This window comes from Biomphalaria glabrata, chromosome 7, assembly GCF_947242115.1.
Source record: "Biomphalaria glabrata chromosome 7, xgBioGlab47.1, whole genome shotgun sequence".
In the NCBI taxonomy this organism is placed as follows: Eukaryota; Metazoa; Mollusca; class Gastropoda; family Planorbidae; genus Biomphalaria; species Biomphalaria glabrata.
In genome coordinates this window covers 46,306,723-46,322,303 of record NC_074717.1, presented here as the reverse complement: position 1 = coordinate 46,322,303, position 15,581 = coordinate 46,306,723, and the positions used below count along the sequence as shown (strand labels likewise).

At 37.5% G+C, this 15,581-nt stretch overlaps 1 protein-coding gene across 2 annotated transcripts in view; it reads right to left on the bottom strand.

The window, feature by feature from the left end:
* Nucleotides 1-15,581, bottom strand: part of LOC106060506 (probable G-protein coupled receptor B0563.6) — a 112,518-nt gene that overhangs the window by 50,714 nt on the left and 46,223 nt on the right. The gene's annotated exons all lie outside the window — the stretch shown is intronic.

Genomic DNA, 15,581 nt, shown 5'->3' with positions numbered 1-15,581 from the left:
TTTGTTTTTTTTTTAGCGGTTTCAGAACTGTCGATAGACTCATCAGCGGCATTAGAAAACATTTCGAAATCTGATTTGTCTGCTATATTTGAATGGAGACATCTACCCCCCATAACTTTCTCTCGCCTTGTATTGTCAAGAGAAGGGTAGACAGCGCCTTCTAAGAACACAGTTCTTCCCCCATTGCTAGCGAACACTTTTTTTATGCATTCTTTTTTGGTAAATATTCTCATCAATCCTAATTTCAAGTTGAAATCTAGCAATCACGACTCAAATAAAAAAATGCCGATTCATTTAATTATGTGTTTTGTTTCACATAGCTAGTAATTTCTTTTAAAAGAGCCACTCTATCTTTATAAAACAAAATATGGTGGCTAATTATTGGTACCAATCCATTTACTCTAATGTTGAAAAAGATACTATTTTTTTTAAATTTTCTTTTTATGAGAAGGGATTTTCTACACTTTTTTGTCAATGTTTCGGCGGGCCGGATGAAGCCACGTCGCGGGCGGATGTGGCCCGCGAGCCGTATTTTGGGCATCACTGCTTTATACCAAAAACTACACAAACTGTTCGGCCTAACCTGCCTGTCTCTCGCTTTCACTCTCTCTCTCTCTCGAACTCCAGGTCTCTACCCCTTCATCGACACACCCACACACACACGTACACACTGACCTACTTCAATCACTGGACGCTAAATACCTTAAAGAGTGAACCCCAGATACGCTCACAACACACTTTCATTCCCAACACAGGCTAAGTAAATGTTTGTAAAATGTTTGACATATTTCCTTCAGAGCTGAAGATGAGCTATATCCTAGTTCAAACCTCCCGCAGGACGACGGGGAAGGGTACGAACCCGCGACCGTCGAGATGACCGAACGCCAATCTCATCGCGCATACCGCACCACCTGACAGCCAGGTAGCAGAGGTTATACCCAATCAGCTCTTTGACACTTTCTCTCTCAATGTTTCAACCCATATCGTCTTTCGCTGCTTCCTTTATTTCTCTTTAAAGAACTCTATGTCAAAAGAATATTCATTGCCCTATACACCTTTAATACATCAGTTATGTCGTATCTAAATTCATTAAAGGTCAAGGTTTGTGTGTCTCATAATTGATCGAGATATTGTTTCCTTGATATAAGACATTTTGTGTGCGTGGATATCTTTGAAATATAAGCACCTTCTTGAGCTTTAAGATAATTGAAAATAAAACACATCTACACAATCAGAAAGATGTCTGCCTACGCATTCTAAAAATAACCACTTTACATGTAATTCATCTCTAAGTAAAGTAAAGTTCTCTTTTCAAACATTGCGATCTATAGGGCAGATGATGTAAAGGTCATCTGTTTCTGTGGCCCACGGTTAACGAGGGTGTTATTATTATTATTATTATTATAGCTTTTATATAGCGCTACTTTCATGCTTATAGCATGCTCAGAGCGCTTTTGGTCCAATCTCATTTGTGGACCGGTGGGGGGGAGGGGGTATCTAGGAGTTGGTTTTCCGTGCTGCCTTTAGGCGCTCAGTAAACACAACTCTGCCCGAGTCGGGTGTCGAACCTCGAGCCCCCTTCTAGGTAGCCAAGCCAAGCCAAGTTCCACCGCACTTGGCCTCTTGACCACGCTTGTTATGTGGCCAGCACAACGACCAATCGCTTTTACTTTTCTCAACAAAATGTCAGTTACCCACCCAGAGCTGGGTGGGCTCAGAGACGCGCCGAAGATCCCGAAATTAAAATCCCCCATCTTCACCAGGATTCGAACTCAGGACCTCGATTCGGATTCCTAGCGCTTTACCGCTCAGCCACCGCGCCTCAATTCTTTTTAAGAGTAGGTCTACATTGCTTGATTTAAAGACAGCGATGGACGCATTTAGTAAAACTTATGGATGGAATAACAAAATGTGTCTCGCATAATTCTCGGCTTATCTTCAGTAGAAGTTGTGAAAGACAACACAAGCTCCTGGGATCCCTGCTGAGAGTTTGACTATCTTAAGTTTCTTATTTCGCTTCAAGGCCGGATCTAAGGGAGGGCGGCCGGGGTTATTGCCCCGGGGACTCCACAAGAGAGGGGCCAAAAGAGATGATAAAAAATATCCGAATTTTGGCGGCTCAAAGATTATTGATATTTTATTCACACTTTTACTGATTATACTTTAAATCTTTCGATTGACGAAACTATCGTGTTGTAGATGTATCTGCTCAAAGCGGGCTCCTAATATGTAAATGTGTCAAGCCGTTTCTGCAGCGATTGTGGTTCTACAGGGTGGGGTCGCTAGCCCCACGCCAAACCTTCCTCCTTTCTCACCCGGGCTTGGGACCGGCGGAGTTGTGAGGTTGTGACAGAGCGTCGCATAAGGTTTGCGGGACATGCTCTACGACGAAATGAATTACGCACACCAAGAGTTGCGATGACATGGAGGCCAATACGAGGAAAGCGCAAACAGGGACGTCCTCGTATTACTTGGCGACACACCTTCATGAAGGACCTCAGAACAGTGAACACCAGGTGGGAGGAGGCTTCAGACATTGCCTATGACAGATCTTTATGGAGACAGCTTGCCGCCCAATGCGCCGAAAGGCTCTGGAGGACTTAAGTAACTTAGTAAGTAAGTAATATATAAATGTTGATCTAAATGTATGGCAGTGCGTCAACCCAGGGATTACATTTCACAAACTATAAAAAATTAATTATACATATTTTATACTGATTACGTAGTTTAAAGGTCACAGTCTAGACTTTGCAGCTAACATTTGATTACTTACAATTATCACACACTGACACACTTAGACACACACAATAACTTAACGACACACTGAGACACACACACCATTTTGGACACAGTGAAGCACACATAATAATTATAGAATACAACAAGACACACACACACAAACTCTAGATTAAAGTGAAACAGACACAATAATTCTAGGACACAATAAGACACAAACAATAACATCGAGACACATAGAACAGCTTAAGAACACACTGAGACACACACACACTAACTCTAGGTTACATTGAGACACATACTAAGGACACACCGAGACACACACAATAATTCTAGAACAAACTGAGACACATACAATAACTCTAGGACAAACTTAGTCACACACACTAACTCTAGAACAAATTGAGACACATGCAATAACTCTAGGACAAATTGAGACACATACAATAACTCTAGGACAAACTTAGTCACATACAAGAACTCTAGGGCAAATTGACACATACAATAACTCTAGAACAAACTGAGACACACACACTAACTCTAGAACAAATTGAGACACATACAATAACTCTAGGACAAATTGAGACACATACAATAACTCTAGAACAAACTGAGACACACACACTAACTCTAGGTTACATTGAGACACACACAGTAACTCAAGGTTACATTGAGACACACACACTAACTCTAGGTTACATTGAGACACACACACTAGCTCTAGGTTACATTGAGACACACACACACTAAGGACACACCGAGACACACACAATAATTCTAGAACAAATTGAGACACATACAATATCTCTAGGACAAACTTAGTCACATACAAGAACTCTAGGGCAAATTGACACATACAATAACTCTAGAACAAACTGAGACACACACACTAACTCTAGAACAAATTGAGACACATACAATAACTCTAGGACAAATTGAGACACATACAATAACTCTAGAACAAACTGAGACACACACACTAACTCTAGGTTACATTGAGACACACACACTAACTCTAGGTTATATTGAGACACACACACTAGCTCTAGGTTACATTGAGACACACGCACACACACTAAGGACACACCGAGACACACACAATAATTCTAGAACAAATTGAGACACATACAATATCTCTAGGACAAACTTAGTCACATACAAGAACTCTAGTTCAAATTGACACATACAATAACTCTAGGACTAATTGAGACACACACAATAACTCTAGGACAAACTTAGTCACACACAAGAACTCTAGGACAAACTTAGACACACTATCACAAAAAAACAATTTAATAAAGGACACACCGATAAATGCGCGCTCTAATTAACTCGAGGACACACACGACAACCGACACATTCCCAAAGCAGTGTCTCATGTTGAATTAGAGAGTGCACATGATGAAGATGAGACCAAGACCCAGGATGAAGGCGTCTGCAAATGATCAGCCTTGAACCAGTCACCTTGGCGCATTTAAAATTTTAAAATTAGATTCGGATAGAAACCCAAACCTATCCTATATCCAACTAGATCGAGATCTAAAACTCGACCATACGACCCACTGATCTAATTGTGGCTTGAACAAAATTGGAATTTTTGCTTTCTTTTGAAAAGCGATGTATTGACCCTGAGCTTAGTGCAGATAAAAAACATAAGATGAAAGAACCGACACAATATCATACAAAAATGTGTATAAAATATGTACGTCGCCTACGTTTTAGAGATAATAATAGGACACAAGGTTATTAAAAATAAAGGGGAGATAATTTTCTATATTTCTGAGAGAGAGAGAGAGAGAGAGAGAGAGAGAGAGAGAGAGATTCAGCGTGTCTAATTTCATACTTGTCTTGAACTTAATATTGAACCAGAGTGAGAGGGAGTGAATGAAAGAGAAGAGAGAAAAAGAGAGATAGACAGAGGGGGGATAAGATAGAAAGACACAGAGAGAAAAAGAGAGAGAGAAAGAGAAGGATAGCTATTTAGTTTATAACTTCTCTAAATGTCTTTCAAATAGAGAAAAACATATAGATCAAATTGAAAGTAGCTAAATAACTCTCTCTCTCTCTCTTTCTCTCTCTCTCTCTCTTATATTTGGAGGCAAGCTGTCTCCACAAAGATCTGTTACTGCCAATGTCTGAAGCTTTTTTTGCAAAAAAAAAATAGGTGCCGGTAGTCAGTGATGGATTGCCTAACTTTTAACTAATATATATATATAAAAGATAAGATAAGATAAGATAATTTTATTGATCCAATCAAATGGAAATTCAGTTTGACCACAATTGACAAACTAGACGTAACTACTGTTACAATAACAGTATAGATGAAAAAATTCGAACAACATTCACACACGAAACACATACACACTCACAACCAGCGCTTTATGAGTTTGACTTCTATGTAGGCCTACTTCTCGATGACGACAGCTGATCTTGTAACACTCTGACCGAAAGTGGGATAAAGGAGTTAATCCTATCCTTTATATATATATATATATATATATATATATATATATATATATATATATATATATATATATATATATATATATATATATATATATATATATATATATAGAGAGAGAGAGAGAGAGAGAGAGAGAGAGAGAGATGTCTAGTGTCAAAGCTATGTTAAAGTCTTTCAATCAAAGAGATAACATAGGAGGATTTTATTCGTCCCGACATATGGAAATTCAGTTTGACTACAATTGTCCACTCCAGCATAACTATATAACAATAACAATATAACAATACAGACAGCGTATATCTCAAGCATAGTATATAACTCCACCTACACAGCTACCTTGTCATTGATCTTCGTACAGTTTGTTACAAACATTATTTCCCGGCTAGACTTTAAAAAATAAATATTTATACTATTTACGTCATCAGTAAGTGCGCACTGACCTCTCCACCCCCCCCCCCTTTTTTTTCCCAAAACTTTGAAAATCCGCTTAGAGACCAATATGACAAGGAGCATGAAGGGACAGACTATTAGAAATGGTACTAATGCTCGAATGGAGCGTAGCTCAACAGAGACTGACCATAACTCGATTATGTGGTCGATTATTTAGGTACATAGAGGTGACCTGCTCGGCAAGTCATTACAATATTCACTAAACCAAATGTGTCGATACAGAACCGAATATATCGATACTGAACCAAATGTTTCGATACTGAACCAAATGTTTCGATACTGAACCAAATGTTTCGATACTGAACCAAATGTTTCGATACCGAACCAAATGTGTCGATACTGAACCAAATGTTTCGATACTGAACCAAATGTTTCGATACTGAACCAAATGTTTCGATACCGAACCAAATGTGTCGATACTGAACCAAATGTTTCGATACTGAACCAAATGTTTCGATACTGAACCAAATGTGTCGATACTGAACCAAATGTTTCGATACTGAACCAAATGTTTCGACACTGAACCATATATATCGATACTGAAACAAATGTTTCGATACTGAACCAAATGAGCGCTAACAAAAATGTCGAAATCTAGCAAGTACTAAATCCCGCCTATGACGTCATTGCCTGTCTTCTGCTACTTCAAAGTGAAAGCAGAAACAAAAAGTGTTCTCATTTGAAAGAAATGAAACAACAGAAACTCAAATTGAATTTTGTTTCGTCAAGAATATTAGACGAGATGGAATTTTACAACAAACTATTGTGTTTTTTGTTGTTGTTTTTTTTTTTTTAAGAAAAATTTTTCACTCGCTCTCTAGTATCTTTTACTTTTGAAAGTTCGCGAAAAAAAATGCATGTCACAGTGACATAGAATTTTCTTATTCAGGCACATTCACAATTTAATATTAACGCAAATTCATCCCAGTTTAGAATATTGAATAATTTGATTGCATACAATTTAATCGTTGGAAAAAAAATCCAGGTACAATATTGTAGCCCTCAACTCAAGAAAACATTAAGAAACTGGAACAGACACAAAATAGAGCAGTGAGATTCATAACAATTGAATATTCACATTTGACTAGAGTAACACCTTTAGTAAAATCACTAAATTTAGAAAGCCTTCAGGATAGAAGATTCAAAAGTAAAGTAGCAATTATACATAAAACACTGAACCATAATCTTCAAATACAAAAACAAAAATTTAATAAAATACTCTGAAAGACACAAAGATAAAGGCACATTCCTCGTCCCATATGCTAGGACAAATTTGTACAAATACTCCTTCTTCCCTAGTGCTATTAGAGCATGGAATGGGTTGCCTGAGCTAGCCAGGAAAACCAGTGACTTGGCAGAATTTAAGTCATTGGTTAATATGCATGACTGAATGCATGACGCGTAGGACGTAATCATCTTCTTTTTTGAAGTAACGTCTGTATACATGAGATAATATAGTTTTATAGTTAAAAATTGAATAAGTAAAGACTTAATTATGAAATGTTTCGGAAGAACTTTCCGATCCTCTTTTTTACTCTTTTCATACTTTTATAATGTTAAACATAGAAAGACCCAAAGTTCATATGCTTCTTATGCAAAACTTGTGACAAAATATTCAGGTCGTTAAGGGTCACAGAGGGGTCAGTAGTAAAACCGATTTTTATTTTAGCTCTATCCAAATGGAAGAACCAATGGTTTTCTAGCAGATTTAATCTAACAAACAGATCTAAACATTGGTTAACAAACTTTGAATCATTTAGAGACCATAACAAACTTTGAGCTATTATAGTTGTGGTCAAAATGGAAAGTGCATCCCACAATGCCTTAATATTTATTTTCCTTAATCCAGTTTCAGTTTTCACTCTCCGGTTTTCTATTTTAATTTTAATTTTTAATTGTTATTCCGTTTTTTTCATATTCTTTCCCAGGTATGTTGCTTAAATGTGTCGGTCCATCATTAATGTATCCTTCAAAATGCATTTTATTTTTAGGTTTTAAAGTAAAATAAAGAAAAAAATGTTCCCCTTTCAGACCTAGCGATATATGGGGCAGATGCTGTTAAGATCATCTGTTTCTCTGGGTATCACGTGGCCAGCAAAACGGCCAAACGCTTTTACTTTCCCCGGCTAAAGTCAGGTACCCATTAGAGCTGCGTGGACCGACCCCTTCGACGGAGATCACGGGTGGACTCAGGGGCGCCCTAAAAATCGCGAATTTATAAATCCCAGTGTTTATCGAGATTCGAACCCAGGACCCTAGGTTCGGAAGCCAAACGCTAAACCACTCAAGCCACCGCGCACCCAGTTTTTAATTATTTTATTGCTATTTCTCTAAACAACTTCCATTTAAATTCCAAGACATTTTAATTGCGCATGCGCCGTTGTTGATCCAATAAAAAGTCTTTTTAATTCCCGCCCTTGCATTAATCTACAAACATCGCTTCCAAGTTTTAAAATGTTAAAAAATTGCATTTCAATGTAACATAAATAAAAAATGAAATTCACATGAACTAATTAACGGCAAGGCAATAAAAAGACATTAATCTTAATTCGCTTTCAAGTTGTCTATTCTCTGGGAACAGGGCCCCCACCAGTTAACGAAGTTACCTTAGAGCGTTACACCATGAATGAAATTCAGGTCAGTGAACACAATTTTTATTCTCTCGGTCCAAAAAAGAGTTCCGTAATGCAATAAAGTTGTGCGTCATTTGGAAGTTATCACAATCCCATTGGAACGACGGGACCGATAGCTAGTCATATACTTGTAATTCATTTAGAGTTCTTTTCTGTTGGAGGAGTCCAAGAGTGATTCAGGAGATCCTCTCTGGGGAGGTTCTCACAAAGATAATAGGCCGTCCTCATACAAAACATTATAGGACGGTCTTCTTAATTACAACAAATACCAATTAATGCATACGATTCTTCTCTCTTCTGTAATAAATTCTATTCTCAAATACCGGAATGGTACTTGGAGATGGGCTTAAGGTAAGGCTAAGGCAAAGTTATAGATTAAAAACCCGAGAACCGCTGACAGGACGTAGCTTTAATGCTGTTTCCCCATTAAGTATAAATCATATTTTTTTCTTTTTTTTTATCCGGGACTCGCTGTGAGGAACTTGAGTGCTAAAAAGACACGATTGTACCATAAATAAATAAAAAATATTGTCAAGAAGGGACATAGTTCTACAGAATACGTAATACATCTAAGGGACACAACTCTACAGAAACTCTAATCCAGTTTGAAAGTCTCTATCGAAGTGGCACATTTACGCGGGGACCTGGCAGACGTGAGACTAATAAAAGGGGGGGGGACGTGAGTCACGTGACAGTCACAGGATTGATAAAATGTCGGACTAGACTTGAAAGTGGGCGCGGCTATTTCAGATCGTAAACCGTGGCTAAAAGTTGACCTTGCCTGAAGTTTTGTTTTCATTTCTGGACACTTAGAATGAGATCTCTGCTCAGTAATGACCACACGCTAGTGTAGTATGCAACTGGAACTGTCATCCGGATAGCTCAACACTGCCCACTGCCCTGCCGTCCTGCAGAAGGTGTAGGCTAGGATATATTTATATGAAAACATACGTCAATAGATGACGACTTCTAAATTAAGTGATTGCTAAATATTAGCCCCGCCCCCCCCCCCCCCCAAAAAAAAAAAAAAGTCCGATGAACCAGTACTTATATGCAGAGAAAATGAGACTGAACTGTCGGGGTGCTAGGACACAGCCTTGTTTTACGCCGTTAGATACATTGAAGGGCTCTGGTGGTTCTCCACTTTCTTGGACACGAGCCTTCATGCCATCATGAAATAGTCTCACCATTGATATGAATTTTTGTGGACAACCATATTTTGACATAATCTTCCAGAGTCCTTCTCTGCTAACAGTGTCGAATGCTTTTGCTAGGTCGACATATATATTGAGAAGAGGTCAGCATTTTGTTCTTGGCATTTTTCCTGGAGCTGCCTTGACGCAAAGAACATGTCGATGGCTCCACGCTCTTTTCTGAAGCCGCAATTGCTTTCTGGTAGTGGACCATGTTCTTGGTGTTGCATGAGCCGATTTAGTAGGATGCGTGCAAGGATTTTCCCAGCAATAGAGAGCAGAGATATTCCTCTGTGGTTGTCGCAGATCTGGCGGTTTCCTTTTCGCTTGTATAGATGGACGATTGTGGCAGTCCTGATGCATCCCTAAACGACTCCTGTATGGCCAATTAAGGGAAGGAAAGCGCTCACAAGGCGGTCAAATAAAACGATTCAGGGACGCCCTCAAAGCTTCTCTGTAGGTGTTCAGCATAGACACAGCCACCTCAGAGATAGAGGCACATAACAGAGCATCATGGCGTCGCGCTGTGTAAACTGGCGCACAGGTTGCTGAGGAAAAGAGAACAACGCTGGCAGAAGAAAAGCGCCAGAGAAGAAAAGCAAGGCCATTAACACTAGCTCAAGCTGGAATAACCTGCTCAGTGTGCAGCCGAACATTCCGGGCTCACATAGGTCTCACCAGCCACATGAGGTGGCCTAAAACCCTAGTGCAAGGCCCTCAGACCCCGGATGACAAAAGTGGTCATCATCGAACCACGATGGACGAACTATAATAACATAATAGTTATAAAGCAGAGCTAGGAAAACTACGAGCAACGAGGTCAACTACAGGTCCAGTGAAAGTTTCAATCCGGTGTGTGACATAATGCATGATAATAAGAACCAAAATTACAATAGAAATTACACATAGAAAACAATCCGAATATTTACACATATTTGTTTTAGATATCAAAGCTTATCAAAGGAGAAGAACCGCAAAATCAATGCCATATATCTCAATACTGCAAGGTTTAACTCCACCTTTCCTATATATATTAAAGTTAATTCCCACTAATTGATTAACGATTAACTAGTTGGTTACTTTTTTATCGACTGATTGATTGATTGATTGATTGATTGATGTCCATTTTGAATAATTGTGCGAAATTTCAACTTGATCCGAGAATAGATAGTGGGAGAAAAAAACGTGTACAAGAATCCACCAACACGGACAGACAGATAGACAGGCAGACGGAAAGAGTTAATATAAGCTTTGGAATTTAAAAGAGATGTGAGATTTATAACAAACGGATATTCACATTTGATTAGAGGAACATCTTTAGTAAACAACAAGAAGTGATATTTAAAAGAATAATCCGATGTTTAAAGACATATACATACATTTCAGGGACATAACTCATGTATAATGTACAGCGACAGAATTCACAGACACGTGACTTGCATGTGAAGGGAAAGTGATAATACATGCAAATACATTAGGCTGACCTGACCTACATAACACCAAGACTTCTCTGCGAGTCCAAACATTAGGGTAGACTGAAGCATCTCATATGGCAGACATATGCATATAAAGGCCAGACATATATGATTTATATAAGTATAGTAATAATGGTTGACCTTATATAGCAAGCATATTGTCATTGATATCGACAGAAGGAACCTCGATAACATGCCAGTTAAACAAATCTTTAAAAGTTCTGAACAGATCGGCATTGTTCTTTTTCAATGTAGTGAAGCGTGTTGTTTGTCTGAGATTTTTTTTCGGGGTGGGGGAGGTTAGGGGCGCCCTTGAGTCCAGAAGATCTAATGGGTACCTGACATTAGTTAGGGAAAATTAAAGTCGGTTTGTCGTTGTGCTGGTCATAGAAACCGATGACATTTACCCCATATGTCTGAAAGGGGAACTTTACATTACTATAGATCAGCGGTTCTCAACCTTTTATGCTCGGCGACCCCTTTTTACAATCCACCACTCTGCCGCGACCCCTCCCCCCCACACACATACAGCAATAGATGCATAGACAATAACAATCCATTTTTTCGATGGTCTTTGGCGACCCCTGGATAATCGTTAATTGCCCCCCAAGGGGGTCGCGACCCACAGATTGAGAACCCCTGCTATAGATGCATTTATCATTAATGTTTATTTTTATGTTTACCACCATCACCACATTTGGAACTATCTTAATAGCTAGTCTAATGAGTGGCTCAAAACGGGTATACTCTATATACATATTTATGCATTATCCTACAAAGGTGATGGTCAGTGTTTCTTTTACTAGTCACTTCCAATAGACCCCCCGTACGTGCCACCGTTGCCAGCCAAGGAGCCCTGGAGGAAAGATGGAAACACCTGGTCCAGCATTCTTCTACATTCAGAGTATTATAAATGTATTCTTTGTGTAAATGTACAAGCTTTGTGTAAATGTATTCTTTGTGTAAATGTACAAGCTCTGTGTAATTGTATTCTTTGTGTAAATGTACAAGCTTTGTGTAAATGTATTCTTTGTGTAAATGTACAAGCTTTGTGTAAATGTATTCTTTGTGTAAATGTACAAGCTTTGTGTAAATGTATTATTTGTGTAAATGTACAAGCTTTGTGTAAATTTATTCTTTGTGTAAATGTACAAGCTTTGTGTAAATTTATTCTTTGTGTAAATGTACAAGCTTTGTGTAAATTTATTCTTTGTGTAAATGTACAAGCTTTGTGTAAATGTATTCTTTGTGTAAATGTACAAACTTTGTGTAAGTGTATTCTTTGTGTAAATGTACAAGCTTTGTGCAAATGTATTCTTTGTGTAAATGTACAAGCTTTGTGTAAATGTATTCTTTGTGTAAATGTACAAGCTTTGTGTAAATGTATTCTTTGTGTAAATGTACAAGCTTTGTGTAAATTTATTCTTTGTGTAAATGTACAAGCTTTGTTTAAATGTATTCTCTGTGTAAATGTACAAGCTTTGTGTAAATGTATTCTTTGTGTAAATGTACAAGCTTTGTGTAAATGTATTCTTTGTGTAAATGTACAAGCTTTGTGTAAATGTATTCTTTGTGTAAATGTACAAGCTTTGTGTAAATGTATTCTTTGTGTAAATGTACAAGCTTTGTTCACCAAATATGTTTTTTTATTATGATTGTTTTCAATTTGGATTTCCGAATTGTGTTGGCGGTTTTTGTACATTAAATCTGTTACAAGAAATTTTTTAAAGAACACGTTACGTTAGGATTGTCTGGGGTGCTGTTACAAAAGTTGAGAATCCTTGACAAAGAGTCTGGGTAAGAATCTCCATCAATCAAACTATTATAGTGTCGAGAGAGAAAATAGGAAGAAAATGTTTTAATAGCTAACGAGAACAGGGGCGAGGGAGGGGGGGGGAAGCGATACTCAAGGGGAGATCATCTCTAACATAAATATAAAATGACTTACGGCCCTTTGATGCGCTCATTTATCAAAGGGTTCAATAGTAAGTTCAGTAAGATAGTGTCAACTTCATGTCTGGTCGATGGTACTGTGCTAGAGGGCACTAAATAGTGCTAGATGGTTCTAAATGGTGCTTGTTGGTGACTGAATGTGCTAGATGGTTCTAAATGGTGCTTGTTGGTGACTGAATGTGCTAGATGGTTCTAAATGGTGCTTGTTGGTGAATGAATGTGCCAGATGGTTCTAAATGGTGCTTGTTGGTGACTGAATGTGCTAGAGGGTTCTAAATGGTGCTTGTTGGTGACTGAATGTGCAAGATGGTTAAAAATATTGCTCCAAGGTGGCTTAGGGAGCAAAGCGGCTAAAATGACTAAACTTTCACAGGGTATTAAACTAGTCCTTGATAAAGAAACCAATCTTTATTTCATTTCATACCAGAGATGATCTCCGGGAACAAAAAGCTGAGACATAATCTTGAACGAAAAAAAAGAGGTAGAGAAGTAAGTGAATAAAATATATTTTGCGAAAGAAAGGAAAAAGAAAGAAATGAAGAAGAGATTCTGAAGATAGATATAATAAAAGAACAAACAAACAAAGAGACTGTTGCAGAAAAGTACAAAGCAATTATACAAAGAACTCTAAGACTAAAAAAAATTCCAGTAGTCTACTGGAATTTGCCAAATTATTGACGACATTCTGTCTGTTCACTATAATTGACCAGAAATTTTTTTTCGCAAAATTTTCTTAAATGTTACAAACTAGTAAAAAAATGTTGGGATCTTCTTTTTCAGGTTGTTTGTGACTCTCGTCTGGACCTGGTCATTTGCCAGTCAGTTAAACTATTTAGTGAGACAACTATGACCAACAGACTAAAAGTGCTACCAACACAGTCTAATGGTCAGACTATCGATTGGTCCCTGCAACCACAAAGTGAACAGACTGGACAAAAACATGAGCAACTTGTTGGTGTCAGCTGCTTAATTGGAGGTCTCAATTAAAGTCTGGTGGCTAGAGTACATTCAGGGGAGTAGCCAGAGTAAAGATATATGGGGTGGTGTGTGTGTGGGGGGGGGGGGAGGGGGGGACTCGACTGCTTTGAGAAACGAATCCACTTGCAACGAAATTAAAATGAAAAAAAATGTAATTCATAGATAAATTAGTGCAAGTATTTAGATCAATACTTCAATTATTGATACGGGAATCATGTATTAAGATTGATATTTAAACTATTGATACGTGCAGCATATAATTAGATTAATACTTGAGCTATTGGTACGTGCAGCATATAATTAGATCAATACTTGAACTATCGATACATGCAGCATATAATTAGATCAATACTTGAACTATTGATACATGCAGTATATAATTAGATCAATACTTGAACTATTGATACGTGCAGCATATAATTAGATTAATACTTGAACTATTGATACATGCAGTATATAATTAGATCAATACTTGAACTATCGATACATGCAGCATATAATTAGATCAATACTTGAACTATTGATACATGCAGTATATAATTAGATCAATACTTGAACTATTGATACATGCAGTATATAATTATATCAATACGTGAACTATTGATACATGCAGCATAAAATTAGATCAATACTTAAACTATCGATACATGCAGCATATAATTAGATCGATACTTGAGCTATTGATACATGCAGTATATAATTAGATCGATACTTGAACTATTGATACGTGCAGTATATAATTAGATCGATACTTGAACTATTGATACATGCAGTATATAATTAGATCGATACTTGAACTATTGATACGTGCAGTATATAATTAGATCAATACTTGAGCTATTGATACGTGCAGTATATAATTAGATCGATACTTGAACTATTGATACGTGCAGTATATAATTAGATCGATACTTGAACTATTGATACGTGCAGTATATAATTAGATCGATACTTGAACTATCGATAAGATAACTTAATTTAAATGGTCGAACGAAATGGGAATTCAGTTTGACTACAAGTGCCCACCTCAGCATTTCTACCATAACATGATACATACATCATGGAGTGAGATCGATACCTGAACTATTGATACATACATCATGGAGGGAGATCGATACCTGAACTATTGATACATACATCATGGTGTGAGATCGATACCTGAACTATTGATACATACATCATGGAAGGAGATCGATACTTGAACTATTGACTTTATTAATACATACATCATGGAAGGAGATCGATACCTGAACTATTGATATATACATCATGGAGTGAGATCAATACCTGAACTATTGATACATACATCATGGAGTGAGATCGATACCTGAACTATTGATACATTCAGCTTATTTATTTAATTACACGTGTCACGTGACTTTGCTAATGATAATAGTAATCTCTAAAAAAAGGAAGGATGTTGGAACTGCAACAGATCCTCCACATCACACAAAATCAACTCATGAACACTGTAACTATAGACTGCCAGGAATGATGGTTAGTACGTCCAATGGTCCTCAAAAGTTACATCTAATGACCCGAAGTCCAATTGTTATTAATTTTGTTGTTTAAGTGACGTCAATACGGACTACCTCTTTAAAAAAAAAAGAAAACACTTTCATCAGTCAAGAAGAATATAAAAAGAAATAAAAGATAAAAAGATTCAACACATTAAGCACATTAAGCACACACCATTAGC